This window comes from Macrotis lagotis, chromosome 3 (assembly GCF_037893015.1).
Source record: "Macrotis lagotis isolate mMagLag1 chromosome 3, bilby.v1.9.chrom.fasta, whole genome shotgun sequence".
Lineage (NCBI taxonomy): Eukaryota > Metazoa > Chordata > Mammalia > Peramelemorphia > Peramelidae > Macrotis > Macrotis lagotis.
The window spans coordinates 257637894-257652474 of NC_133660.1; the positions used below are offsets into that span (position 1 = coordinate 257637894).

General features: G+C 38.6%; 1 protein-coding gene across 2 annotated transcripts in view; it reads left to right on the plus strand.

Moving 5' to 3' along the window:
• The first annotated feature begins 992 nt into the window (after window positions 1-992).
• Window positions 993-14581, plus strand: part of LOC141518440 (homeodomain-interacting protein kinase 3-like) — a 93459-nt gene continuing 79870 nt past the window's right edge. For both annotated transcript variants that reach the window (XM_074230447.1, XM_074230448.1), the window contains exon 1: window positions 993-1095. The gene's annotated coding sequence lies outside the window, so the exon portion shown is untranslated. The remainder of the gene's footprint in view (window positions 1096-14581) is intronic.

The window sequence follows — 14581 nt, forward strand, 5'->3', positions numbered from 1 at the left end:
CTGACTATCTTTGGTGAACACCTCTCCCTGCCCATGACTAAGTCAATCTTTTGTCGTTGCATGATCTATGAGGGCTGCATTCGGTTCCAAAGAGAACCCGAACTCCCAGAGCTCGGCCAGGAGGAGGAATCCCTCCAGGGGGCGAGTCCGCAGCCAAGGGAGCCCGCGCCTGCCCCCTCCCAAGCTCCGGCGCCAAGGGGCTCCCCAGCGGGCGCCCGCACTCCTGGGACCCCCCTGGGCTTCGGGAAAACTTGAGCCTCGGGGGCGGGATGCGCCCCAAGTGAGCAGAGGAGGGCGGGGCGGCGGGGGCGGCCGGACCCCGACAGGCAGGTGAGAGGGCGGGAGGCGGCGCGGGAGGGTCGCGCGTGGCTGTGGGAGTCCGGGTCTGCGGCCGCGCCGGCGGGCCCCCCGGGGCGGGGTTCTTGGGGACGGAGGGACCCCCCGCGTCTGTCCCGCCCGGCGGCCGGGGCGGGGGGCGGGGGGCGGGGAGGCGCCCGCCCCGGACCGGGTGCGGCTCGGCCGAGCGCGGGCGCGTGCGCAGGAGCAGCGGGCGGGGAGGGGGAGGGGCCGCTCCCGCTCCTGCGGGCGCCGCGGGCCGGGCGGGGGCGGGCGGGGGCGGGGCGGCGCGGCCGCGCAGGCGCGCGGAGGGGAGGCGGCGGCCGGGCGGAAGAGGAGGGGGAGGAGGGGCCGGAGCGGCGGACGCGGCGGCGGGACGGACGCGGCGGCGGCGGCGGCGGCGGCGGCGGCGGCGGCGGCGCAGGAGCCCAGGCCCGAGGCGCGCCCCCGCCTCCCGCGCGTGCCCGGCGCCGCGGCCCCGCGAGCCCGCGCCGCGCCGCGCCCCCGGGCAGGAAGATGAGGCGGGCGGCCGCGGGGCTCCGGCACGGCCACAGCGGCAGCGGCAGCGGCAGCGGCAGCGGCGGGCCCGGGCCCCGCGCCTCGTCCTTCCGCCCTTCGCTCTCCGGCGCCGGCCCAAGATGGCAGCGGCCGCCCGCAGGCGCTGAGCCGGGGCGGGGCGGCGCGGCCCGCTGAAGCGCCGGGCGCCCCGGTCGTCCCCGCCACGGACATGCCCCGGGGAGCGCGCCGGCCTCGGGGAAGGTGAGGACCCCCGCCCCGGCCCCGGCCTGGGGCGCCCCGGGCCCGGCCCCGGCCCCGCCGCCCTTCTGCTCTGCTTCTCCCCTCGCGCCGGCGCGCTGCTCCGGGGGGACTTCCCCCTCAAAGTTCATTTCCGAAATTCATCTCGTTTACGATGAAGACGAGTTTTCCCAAAGAAGGAAGTTTCTGGTTGGCCCGAAACTTGGCGCCGGGCCCGGGGCCCCTCTGCGCCGGGCCTTGAGGGGACCGGGTCCCGCTGCTGGCGAGGGCAGGCTGATGTGTGCGGTGAGCCCTGAGCAGCTCTCCTTCGGCCCTAACGGAGCGCAAGGCTGACACCTGGTATCGCCGAAAGTAAACAGGAGTTAGGGTTTATTGTTACATTTATTCTTTTGACTGATAGAATGAAGAAAAACAAAGTAGCACGGTCAGATCAGCAACAAGTTAATTTTTACCGATGCGGACTGTGTGGCATATTATAGAAAGTCAAGATTGGGCTGGTTTTTTTTTTTACATCCTCCAGTATTTACTTTAGTATTTATTTGATTTTTGAAATTAGTTTTAATGTTGAAGAAGTGAAAAGATAAATTGGTGGTTCATTAGTGTCAGGATATAAAGTGTGCCCAGCAACTATTGGAGACTCCTGGACTAATGTCTGACACGTTACCTACAATTTAGGGTTAGAAGAACTGCATAACAATTGAAATTCACTGAAATAATTTTCAGCAAAATAGAATGAAAATCAATTAGAATTGTATTAAAGTAAGGTAAGATGTGCATGAAAGTAAAGAACAGAGCAACATGGAATGGATTGAGATCCTGTTTACTTATTATTAAATAGTTTGGATCTTTTCTTAGACGCAGATGATAGCTAAACTCAGGCAAGCAGATGGGGAATCAGCCCTTTTCGCTAGTCATTGTGCCTTCAGAAATAAACCTTGTTAGCTTCTGGGACTAGAATTTTAGATTAATATTAATGTATGATTTCTTTGAGGGGAGAGTCTTGTTATAGACTCAGAAGCTTTAGTCTTTCCAGGATGTTGCTTTTTGCGTGTTTTGGAAGACTATAGAACAAAATAATTGTAATTAAGTGAATATGAAGGTCAGAGTCTTATTTTTAATCAGTCTTTTATAGGAAGTTTAGGAAACAACTTTAAAGCTAACATTAACCGTACACTGGTGTCCTCGTTCGTTTTTGTTTTAAATAGCTAGAGCATGAGCACTGGGTGATAAGACAATATAGGTTCAGACAGGTGTGGGAAGAATTGAAGAGGGAAAAAAATCATCAAATTCAGAAATATATTCCTTAAAATAACTAAAGAGTAGACATTTCCTCCCTCCCTCCACATATATATTTAATCAAGATGAAGTATAGTTGGATTTTTTTAATTGTACTGAACTTTTGGTCTTTTAATGACATAGCATTAATCTTCCTCTTCTCAGTGTTCTCTAGCAGAGTACTCAGGGTACTCTAGTTTGTCAAATCTGAGTTTAGGACAGAATTTCTACTAAGCTGATTCAGAAATATGAAGATGTAACACTTTGAGGAATCTTTAGATTTGAGTTAGAAAATGAAAAGATGTTATGACATAACTCATGTCAGAACCTTTAGTGATCAAAGGGATTTGTAACTTGGCATATTTAAATTTGTTACTCCTATTTTATAATTACCAGAGAACATAGAATAACATATTAAATGATTATTAGAACATTGTTGCCAAAATAAATTAAGATGTTGTAAAATTCCAGGGTAGAAGCTCTCCTAATTTCCTAATGGCTTGCCTTAACTAAGACTTAGAATGCCTTAATTGGCACTAATACTATATAAGGTACAACCTTTTTTTCTGAAATGAACCTTATAAGTGGACCTTCTAAGCCTTTGTGACCTCCATTGTGATATGCTCCATAATGGAAGCCATTCTTGAAGACAAAGTAGAACTTCCACTTGTCCAGAATGAGGCAGTTTGTCCATGCCTCCTTTTTAAAGGCAGTATCCCCAAGAAACACGATATGGTATTGCTCTTCACCTTGTAAATAACGTGAATTGCCTTAAACTGGTAAGATCTTTACCATGGCCGACCATTTGTTTACAGAGGAAATTTAGATCAAGAGGAATCTTCTGTAAAGCTCTTTATGCTTTGGGATCCAACTGCTGGAAAAAAAAAAAGAACCCCTTTTAGTACCTTGAGCAGTTCATATCAAATGAGTGATGATACAGTTTTGGAGCTGAGCTTTTGAGGAATTGATGACATTTGTAGTAGTGGAGGCTATGGGGAGGAGGGTGAAAATAGAATCCCTATCTTATGAGGGCATAGTTCACTTATTTTGGTTGACTTAATTTAAATTAATTATGCTTTTGAGGGAAAAAATATGTAGTTCATTTATTTTGGTTGATTTAGTTTAAATTAATCCTATTTTTTAGGGAAAAAGTGCATAGGTTTTGTAGCTTTGTAATTTTCTTATTTTGAGTATTAACTTTCATTTATGTGGTGGATAAAAGTGTAATGCATATTGTGTTAAATTAGATATTGTGTTTTTTTAAAGCAGGTCAGGCAACTCTCTTTCATTATTTAAACTGTCTCTATGTGCCTTCCAGTTTGCCATCCTTAAAGAACAAAACTGTGGGAATTATGAATACTTTGTATGGTCTTAAGAACTGGTAGAGGATTGAGCCAATTGTATTTTTATGGTTTTAAGTCTTGACTTGCCATAGATATTTGTATTTGTATGACTTAAGACTGGAACACAACTGTATCAGTTTTTTTTCCCTGAAGCTTCCCTGTAGGTTATTGAGAAGAGTTATTAATTTAAAAATTATAGTTGCATTTTTTCTGGTGCTAAGTCAGTATTTGTGACTGCTTTTATTCTTTTTCAAGTCAAGATAGGACCCAATTGTTAGACTTTTAAATGTGCTGTTCACTGAATTCATATCATTTAATAGTGGTGTAAAGTGTGTCTTCATTTAAGTAATCCAAGCAAATATTTAATATTATTAAATATGCCAGTATTTGGTTCCAAACCATGTCTATGTGGGTGAGACATATTATCATTTCATATATCAATATGTGAAAGATCCTGAAAAGAGAACAGGAATGTTGCATTGATTTGAGGGGGGAAAATGAGAAATATGTTTTGCCCTAAAAGCTCAAATTTCTGGAGATCAAAGTTCATTTATTTATGAAGACAAAGTCAGTGAGCAATTGTGATAGCTGGAAGGATAAGAATAGGCCATTGACACCTGTTAAATGATCAGTCTCATTGAAATAGCATTAGCATCTCTGTCACTGGTTTTATATTCCTTGGGTTCTGCTTCCATCTTTTCTTTCTTTCTTTCTCCAGCTTCCTCCTGCTTTCATTTCTCCCCACCTCTCCTTATGAGATAACTTCTTCAGCATGGGAAGGATTTACTTAAGGTGTGGTATCTAGGAATGATAAGCTATTTTGATACACTTCAAAAAAAGTTTTATGCTGTAGGTAAAGGCAGCTTAATTAACTCATGAAACAGGGAGCTTTAATTAAAATCTGGGACTAGTCTACAACCTGTCATTTGACAAGTTTTGAACTTTGTTACTCTGTTGTTTGTACTGTAGTCATCTTTTAATTGAGATGTTTGGTTTAAGCTGATTTTTTTTCCCCCTGATTTTTTTGCTTTTTTTTTTTTTAGGATTCCTATTTCTATGTGTTGCATAGAATTTCAGTGGTTAACTTAAACTTTTACTAAGCCTCTCTTGATCTGTTTTACTTTGAGGTAAGATTACTACTAGTAATTTTGATTTCCACATATTATTTAGAGGAAAAATACTGAAATATACTTTGACATGCGTTGGTATGAAAGATTGTATCACTCTTAGAAAAGTCACTGGAGATTTTATTGATGAATAATAAGATTGATATTAACTTTTCTCTTTTTTTCCCTCTTCTCCTTTCCTGGAGGGAAGACTCTGCCATGGAGGACTTCTTAGCACAAATCGTGGTGAAACAGTCAGTGTGTTAAGTCTTCCATCTTTATCAAGCCATTTCTTTGGGCCTGGCAATGCCCTAAATTCTGATAATACAGAAACAATGCCTTCTCTCAAGGAGCTTACAGTTTAATGGGGAGACAAGTGCAAATAACTATGTACAAACAAAATTCTATATATGTTGATGTGTATATACACACATGTGTTTATGTCTATATACACACACACACACACACACACACATATAGTTATAAGATAAAATGGAAATGATCAACAGAAAGAAGAGCTGGCAAAGACTGTGTGGGTGGTGGGACTTTAACTGGACTTGAAGAAAGCCAAAGAAAGCTCAGGCAGAGCAGAGCTAGTAGAGCCTTTCGGATATGAAGGTCAGCTGTGAAAATGCTTGGAGTCAGGTGATATAGTATCTTGTTCAGGGAACAGCTAGGAGGCTAGTGCCACCAAAAATTGGAATGGTATGGATGAGGTGAGGTGGAGAACACCAGCATAGGGAGAAGACTGAGATATCATTCCTCCGTATTTTGCCAGTTTATTGAAGGAACTCTTTCAGTAAAATTCAGTTTGGCTTTTATAACTGCTGTTTTTGTTTTTAAATCAGTTTTGTATCTATGATTATTTCTTCTAACAAGTTTCTGACAAATTGTGGTAGACCATGAAATGTATTTGTAAGCTAAAACCTGATGGGGAAAAAGGAAAAATATGTTTGGAGTTGTGAAATAGTTCCATGTCAGAAGTTTTTAAAAATGACTTGATTAAAAAATTACAATAATTTCAAGTTATTTTGTTTTTTAAAATTAAAAAAGTTTTTTTCTGCAGATGTATGAAATAAATGGAGAAAAACTTAATTTTGAAGAATGAAGGACTCTGACCTGCTGCAAAGACATTGTAGAACTCTATAAAACAATCCTTTAAGAGCTTGAAAATAATATTTGTTTATGTTTCTACAAGAATCTTATAGGTGTGGAAAATTGTATGACTTCAGATGTATAACATTGCTAGTTTTAAATAATAAGTCAAGAAGAGATTGCATGCTAAAAATGAAATTGGATCTCCTAGAGAAATTTGTTCACTGTAGAGTATGAGATAAAGTTTTGTTTCTGATGATCCTAAATCTGTATCTGAACTTTAGTTGAGATGAAGGGCCTTTTTTTCTTGTGATATAATTTAATGGAAGGATTTTGGGTAGTTTGCCTTTAAGATATGTAAAGCTTTGTGATAATCTTAAAATACCTGAAGGTGTTTGTTTAAGGCCTGAGAGCTAGAAAACTTGGGTTAAACAGCAGAATCACATCTTTTTGAAAGTGAAAGTTAAAAAAAAATTCTACAATAGTGATAATTTGAAGTAAAATAGTTACATTGCAATAAAACTTGTGTATATACAAGTAGAATTGCAAATTTAATGATGATTACAACTATAGCTAAGATAAAGTAGTTGATTATATCATCAAAAGTTAATGTGATTTGGATTATGTCAATGGAAAATCTTCAAAATTGATCTTGTGGCATATATAATCTTAATAATTTTAAGTTATTTTCAGTTTAATGACACTAAATTTTAAGAAGTTCTCCCTCCTCCCCACTTCCTCACATTTAGATAGCAATATCGAAGCTTTATTCATTTCAGAGGTCAGGAATTTTTTTTGTTTTTATTTTTGCAAGGCAGTGCTGTTGAAGTCACACAGCTAGGTAAGTGTAAGTGTCTCAGACCGAATTTGAACTTGGGCTCTCCTGACTCCAGGGCTAGTGCTCTATCCAGTGTGCTACCTAGCTGCCCCAGAGATCAGCCCCCCCCCCCCCCATTTCTATTCATAGGCAGCTTAACAGCACTGGAGGAAGCTTTGGAACCATGTTGACTGGGGGACACTACAAATTTTTGTTATTTGATCTCAGCTTGGTCTTCACTGCTGCTTTTGGCAATCCTTTTATTCTCTCCTAATTGACTTTCTGTAGTACTTCCCATAGTAACTATCTCAGATCTAATTTCTTCTCCTTAATTCTCCTATGCTGCCATTTTCCTTTCAGTAGAGAACCTTGCCTTCCTACTTACTGAAGAAATAGGGACCACCTGTTAAACTTCCCCTTTATTTTATTGCTTCAAAAGTCCTTGACTTCTTCCCATATTTGCCAAGGTTCAACCTTATGCTAGTCCCTCCATTCTGTCTCCTCGAGCCACTTTGTTCATCCTGCTTCTTTTTCTAATCCTTATTCTCTCCTTTATCTACTGGTTCTCAGCCTTCCTTTAAACATGCCTGGGTCTCCTCAGCCTAAAAAACCCCAAACACTTCACTTGCTCCTTTCATTCCCAGAAGATATTATCTATCCTACATTTGCTTTTTTACATAGCAAAACTCCTAGAAAAGGCTGTCTGCACTCAACTGCCTCCATTTTCCTTTATTCCCACTCTTTAACACTTTGGAATCTGGTTTCTGATTTCACTAAGGTTAAACAGATCTATTGCAAAATCTGATGGGCTTTTCTCAATTCTCAAACTTTTAAAAATCCTTTGGCTCAATGACAGTGTGTCTTCCCTCTTCTCCTTTAGTTTTTTCATGTAATTATACACAGATTCTTATTTTTGGGGATCATCAATTTAACTATTAATGGTCCTGCAAGACTTTGCCCTGGGTCCTCTTCCTTTCTTAAATAGTTCTTTCTTGGTGATATTATCAACAGTCTTAAGTTCATTTATCTTTGTACAGGTAAGATAATGTTCTAGATTCTACCGTGAGCCATGTAGTCTTGACTCATTCTTTCGGACATCAATTAGGTGTCTCAAACTCAGAATGTACCAAATGAAATCTTCCCTAAACCCATCTTTTCTCAAACCTTCCCTATTTCTCTTCAGGGTAATACTACCTGTATTACTCAGGACAATGCCTTGAAGTCATCATCAGCACTTCTCTTCCTTACTACATACAGTAATTTGCCAACCAGAGTCTGTGTCTATAACATCTCTCATCTACCCTCTCTTTTCTCTTCATATGGCCACTAGTTAGTTCGAACCTTCATCCCCTCTCATCTGGACTCTTATATTTTTTCCTAATTTGTTCCTGGCTTCCATTTTCTTCCTGTTCTGTATATCCTCTCAACAGATGCTAAAGCAATCTTCCTAAAGCTTGGCATATCACTTCTTAACTCAAGAACCTTTAGTGGCTCACTATTGCCTTTAGGATTGAAATGGAAACTATTCAGCTTGCCATTCAAAGTCTTTTACTGTCTGACTCTTACCCATCTCAAGCATTTTTTTTTTTTGTATATCTTTCCCTTTGACTCTGTCTAAATGGACCTAATTGCTGTTTCCCATGGTTGGCGGTTCATCTTTTTCCTTAATGTCTTTCTATAGCTTATCTCCTCCATTACTGGAATCTACTGTTCAGATTTCTTCCCAGTTTATTAGTTTATGGGAGACTTTTCTCTGTTTCTTTAGTTATTTTTACTCTCTGCTTTCTCAAATTGATCCTGTATATATATATCCAACTATATGTTTTTCCATTATAATGTCAGCTCCTCTAGGGAAGGCACTATGTTTTGATGTTTATATTGCTATTGCCTGGCACTATGTTTTTTTATGTAGTAGGTGCTTAAATATAACAGGTATCTAGTTGAATTAGAACGGAAAGTTCAAAAATTTCAAAATTCTTGCTATATTTCATAGATAAAATGTTTGTTCTTTTCTATTTTTTATTATTTACATTTAAAATTTCGAATTACAAATCTCTTCCTGTCCCTGTGTTCCTCTCAGAGACAGTAAGCAGTCAGATATAAGTTATACATGTACAGTTATGTAAAACATTTCCATATTAGTCATTTTGTTCAAGAAGACTCAAACAAAATAAAAAAATGAAAGTGAAAAATAGCAATCTTCAGTCTATATTCAGACAATTTCAATTCTTTCTCTGGAGGAGGTTAGTATTCTTCATCAGTCTTTTGGGATGATCTTGGATCATTATATTGCTGAGAACAGCTAAGTCATTCACAGTTCTTTATTAAATAATATTGCTGTTACTACTACAGTGTTCTTCTGGTTCTGTTCATTTCACTATGTGTCATTCATAAATGTTTTTCCCAGTTTTTCTGAAATCACCCTGCTTGGCATTTCTTACAGCATTTGTGACTCTTTGATTTAGTCAATTTGATGCTTCAAAGTTCAAAGCCAGAGTAATTCAAAATCCAACAAGGTTTCCTGAAAATTTTGAAGTTTACAAGTTTCTCTCTCTCTCTCTCTCTCTCTCTCTCTCTCTCTCTCTCTCTCTCTCTCTCTCTCTCTCTCTCTTCCCCTCTCTCCCCCTCTCTCCCCCCCCTCTCCCTCCCTCCCTCCCTCTCTCTCCCCTTCTTGCAAGGCAATGGGGTTAAGTGGCTTGCCCAAGGCCACACAGCTAGGTAATTAAGTGTCTGAGGTTGGATTTGAATTCAGATACTCCTGACTCCAGGGCCCGTGCTCTATCCACTGTGCCACCTAGCAGCCTCCTGAAAAAAGAATATTTTTTTAAAAAAAAATTTTTTATATGGCACTGATCTTCTGCACATAAACCGGCCTTTGCATACTTGTCTGTTTCTTTTATTACTTCTATTTGATGGGAAACATAAGGGAATTTCCAGTTTGTCAGGTTTTTTTTTTGTTTTTTTGTTTTTTGTTTTGCATAAATGAAAACTTCTTTAGCTGGTTAACTGTTGCATGATTGTGTACTAACTTTGAAAATACCTGGAGAAGATTTTGGATCACAGAAACAATTTATGATATTACTAGCATACAGTGCCACAGCATCACTGTGTATGCAAGCTCCTCAAAGGCAGGGTCTGTTTATGTCTCAACATTAAGCACAGACTGGGCCTAGAGCTTATATGCTTGTTAATTGGTTCAGTGCTTTGATAGCACTTGTGGATGAATTGTGTTTTTTAGTGATTTTAAAGAATGAAAATGTAATAATTTATACTGAACATTGTGCTACTGGGGCATATGCAAAACTTAATGAAGATGTGGCATATCTAAGTAGTTCTATAGTCTAATACAGGTATGCACAATATTAAATAAGTGCACCAGAGAGCTGCAAAACAGGACAATATGAGATCAAAGGGAAATGGAGAAATTCTTATGGATGTGAGAAAAGAGAATCTGGAAAAGGCTTCATAGAAGATTTCAAATGTCAGTTGAACATAAATGGAATGAACAGGAGAAAAAGGAAAACTAGACATTTCATGCATAGGGAGGGGGCTGTGTGTGGAAAGACCTGGAGGTAGGAGGAAAGAGTTGTGTTGTATGTTCAGGAGGCAGTGAGCTAAGACAGTTTGGTTGGAAGGCAAAGTGTGATGCCTTGCATTTCTATTGATAGGGTCTGGTAACTGGATAAGTAAGAGACACATGATGCTCAAGTTTCTCTGAGGGGTTTGATATAAGGTCTTAGGTCATAAATCTAGATCAAGGAGGCTTAACATTTTTTGTGACTGTATCTCTTTAGCAGCTTGGGGAAACTTGTGGATTCCTCAGAATAACGTCAAATGTAAAACATGAAATTTTTTAATTGAAGTACAGTTATTAAAATATTGAAAAACAAGTTCTTGGACCCCAAAGTAAGAATTCATAATCCAGAACTGGAAGGCACTACAGCAATCATCACCCCCTTCATTCTACCCTCTTATTCTCCAGAAGATTAAGCTCCGGGACAGCTATGGTTTGCAAGAGATCAAGGAGCAGTAAGTAGTAGAGTCTGGATTCACATTCAGTGCTAGGTCTCTCAAGGTCATCACTCTTTTCATTTCATTACTTTGGACATGAAAATTTTCCAGCTGCCAGTGTAAATAGAACAAAACCAGAAAAGTCTTTGTTATTACTTCCCTCCATATTCAAAGAAGCTGCCTTTATACCTGCTTGATTAAGACTTCAGGCATGCTACACATGGCAGAAACCTGGTACATTTGTTTTCTTGAAGAATGCTTGCTTGATTTCATTTCTTAACTGCAATATTTGTTGCATTGTTATAACATTGCTATCTTGAAGCTTTTAAAAAGTATATCAATAATATTTTATAGTAATTTATGAATTTAAGAATTCATGCTGCTAGTTTCCTACCAATATTCTCATTCCTATAAATGAATCTATAAAACGTTTGTAAGAAACAATATAACAGTATAACATCAATATCACTTGAGATGGATAAAATCCGATTTATCTATTGTTGGTGTGCAGTTGAATAGTGGAAAAATATTTTGCTTTCTTAATTTCAGAAATTCAACTGTTACTCATTGCTTAACCAATAAATTCCATTTGGATTTTTTTAATTATGATTTTAGGATGATAGATTTTGAACTGTAAGGGACTTTAGAAACTAATCAAACTCCTCCATTTTGTAGAAAAGGATACTTGAAGGTCACAGAGGGTTTGTGACTTTTTCCAAATGGTACAGATAATAAATGGGAGAGTTGGAATTTGAACCTCTGGCTCTAGATCTAATACTTTTTTAGTGTTCTATGTTGATGTTTCATTAGGGTGGTTTTATGATTGCTGATTATTTTCATGATATTAAGAAAGATCCTGCTGTTTGGATTTCTTTATTAATGAAAGAATTTAGTACCATTTTTTTCCTGGTTGGAAGAAAGACTGGTCTGTAAATGCAGATAAGAATTTCTTCTGTTTTTTCTTTTCTGATTGGTTTGATTATTGAAATTCAACAGAATCAATATTATGCCCTTTTCACTCACTTTTTCCTTTGACTTGTTTTTAAGATTTGTGTGGTAACCTGGTGGATTCTTATGATTATTCGTTTTGTGTGGATGCATGTTTCTTCAGTAAGAATATATTTTTGGAGATTTGAACATACGTTGTTTTGTTTTGAAAAGAATCTAGGAAAAGCAAAGTAAAGATTTATTTGATTTGGCCGTATGTTATAGAAATTTCTAAATTTCTGTTCAAAAAAATCTGTCAACCAATACCTTAAAAGCAATGATAATTATTCTTTTGCTTTGAAAATGATGTCGTTCTAAAATGTTCATACTATTTCCTCCAGAGATTCCACTGCTAACCATACTTCCTAAGGAGATGAAAAACAGAAAGACATTATATGAAGCAAAATATAGTAACACTTTTCATGGTAGTAAAGAATTGTAAATAAAGTAAATGGTCATTGGTTTGGGGAGTGACTAAAAATGTATGGTTCATTAAAAATGACTATTACTGTGCTCATATAGTGATGCCATTTTGGCCTTCTTTGATAATGAAGGACAAGAACCAATGGATCAATAGGATGAATGAAGAATCCTGTAAAGATTCCTACAAATTGATGTAAAGTGAAGCTAGAAGGACTGGGATAAAAATGTACTAATAAGGTAAATAGAAAGAAGAACAACACAACTTCATCCTTTTAAAATTATAATGAGCAAATTTGACCCCAAAGAAGAGATAAGAGAAGATACTTCCACCTAGTTCTTTGCAGACCAGAGATGTGGAAAAGGGCATAAAGCCCAGTAACACTTTTTTTTTAAACATGTAGACTAATTTTTGTCTACGTTTTTTTTGTCCTCTTTTCAAATTCCTTTTTATAAAAGAAGGGTCTGTAGAAGAGGAGTGGAAGTAGGGATGCAGTAGGAAAAAAAAGCTGAAAAAAACCAAAATATATCAAATGAATTTTAAATTAAAAAGTCATTGGTCAGAAAAAAAAAGAAATCGATATCCTCACTCTGTTTAGGACTGTGTTCCCCCATGTAATATCCAAATTGATCATTAATATTTGACCATGATAAATTATTCTTTAAATTTGGATACTGTACTGCTTAAGATATATTAAAATCATTTAAGATTCTTTGAATATTCACTGGACTTTTTTCTTGAGGTCCATTTGGTTCTTTTTGGACTTTTATTTGTCCTTTCTTTCAGATATGTAGTGGGGAAGGACAAGAGATAAAAAGCACAATTTTTTTTAGTTTTTTGTTTAGTTTTTCAAGGTAGTGGGGTTAAGTGGCTTGCCCAAGGTCACACAGCTAGGTAATTATTAAGTGTCTGAGGTCAGATTTGAACTCAGGTACTCCTTACTCCAGGGCCAGTGCTCTATCCACTGTGCTACCTAGCTGCCCCAGCACAATTTTTATTGATACTTTTTACCAGTGGTATAGTGGAAATAGTAAAGTATTGGACATCACAGGACTTGGTTTTAAATCTTGTTTCTGTGGATTTAAAACTTGGTTCTTTTATTTTCTGTCTTTTCAACATTGGACAATTAATTCACTGAGCTTATGGGCATAGTTAGGGTTCCTCATCTATAAAATGAGGGAGTTGCACTAACTGCCTCTCCTTTAAGTTCAAGGAAATTTTCACTTTAAATGCTTTTACATCCTTCTTATTTGTATTTGACCAATATTTCATGAAGCAATTTTGTGTGGTCAATCCATTTAGCTAGGTTATATAGTGGAAGGTTTAAAAAGGACTTCTTGCTTTTAAAAAATAGCAGATAAATGGGTTAGCTAGTCACCCCAAATCTGGAATGAATTTCATAATATACAGTAATAGATACATGGTAGTGTAAATTACAATGGGACCATAATATTCTTAAGGAGAAGTAGAATATAGGTAGTCATACTTTGACCATTTATTTTTCCAGGCCTGAAGAACTTCCTAGAGAGTGATATTTTCTAAATAAACAGGTGCCTTTTCCAAGTGAATGCAGTTGAAAAGATGATTACTGTGTATTTCTACCCCTTTCTCTTTTGTCTCTCTGATATTTAAGAAAAAATTATTTTTGCAAGGCAATGGGGGTTGACTTGCCCAAGGCCACACAGCTAGGTAATTATTAAGTGTCTGAGGCTGGATTTGAACTCAGGTTCTCCCGACTCCAGGACGGGTGCTCTATCCACTGCACCACCTAGCTGCCCCAGAAAAAAATTATTTATATATCTATATATGCATACACATACTCTATAGTTCCTTAAAATGCCTTTGACAGGAGAAACTTAGTTATTAATTCTATGTTCTATTTTTAAAATTGCTATTTGTATTTAGTATTATTAAAAAACATTTTTTGAGTTTCAAGTTCTCTTCCTCTTTTCAGCCTCTTCCTCCACCCACTGAGGTGGAAAGCCATGGCATTATATACATGTGAAACCACGCAAAACATATTTTTGTATTAGCCATGTCACAAAAAAGCAAGAAAAAAAGTAAAATGAAAAAATACACACTTCAGTTTTCACTTGGTTTATCAGTTCTCTCCCTGGTAGTAGAGAGCATTTTATATCAGAAGATTTTAAAAATTGTTTTGGATTGTTTTAATCAGAAGTTAAGTCTTTTACAGCTGATCATCATTACAATATTCTTGTCACTGGTTTTCCTTACTTCACTTTGCATCGGTTCATATAGGTCTTCCTAAGTTTTCTGAAATGATTTCCTTTATCATTTCTTATAACCCAGTAGTATTCTATCACAGTCATATACCACAGTTTGTTCAGCTATCTCCCAAATTATGGGAATCCTCTCAATTTCCAGTTCTTTCTCACATTAAAAAGAGTTGCTATAAATATTCTGTTAGGGCAGG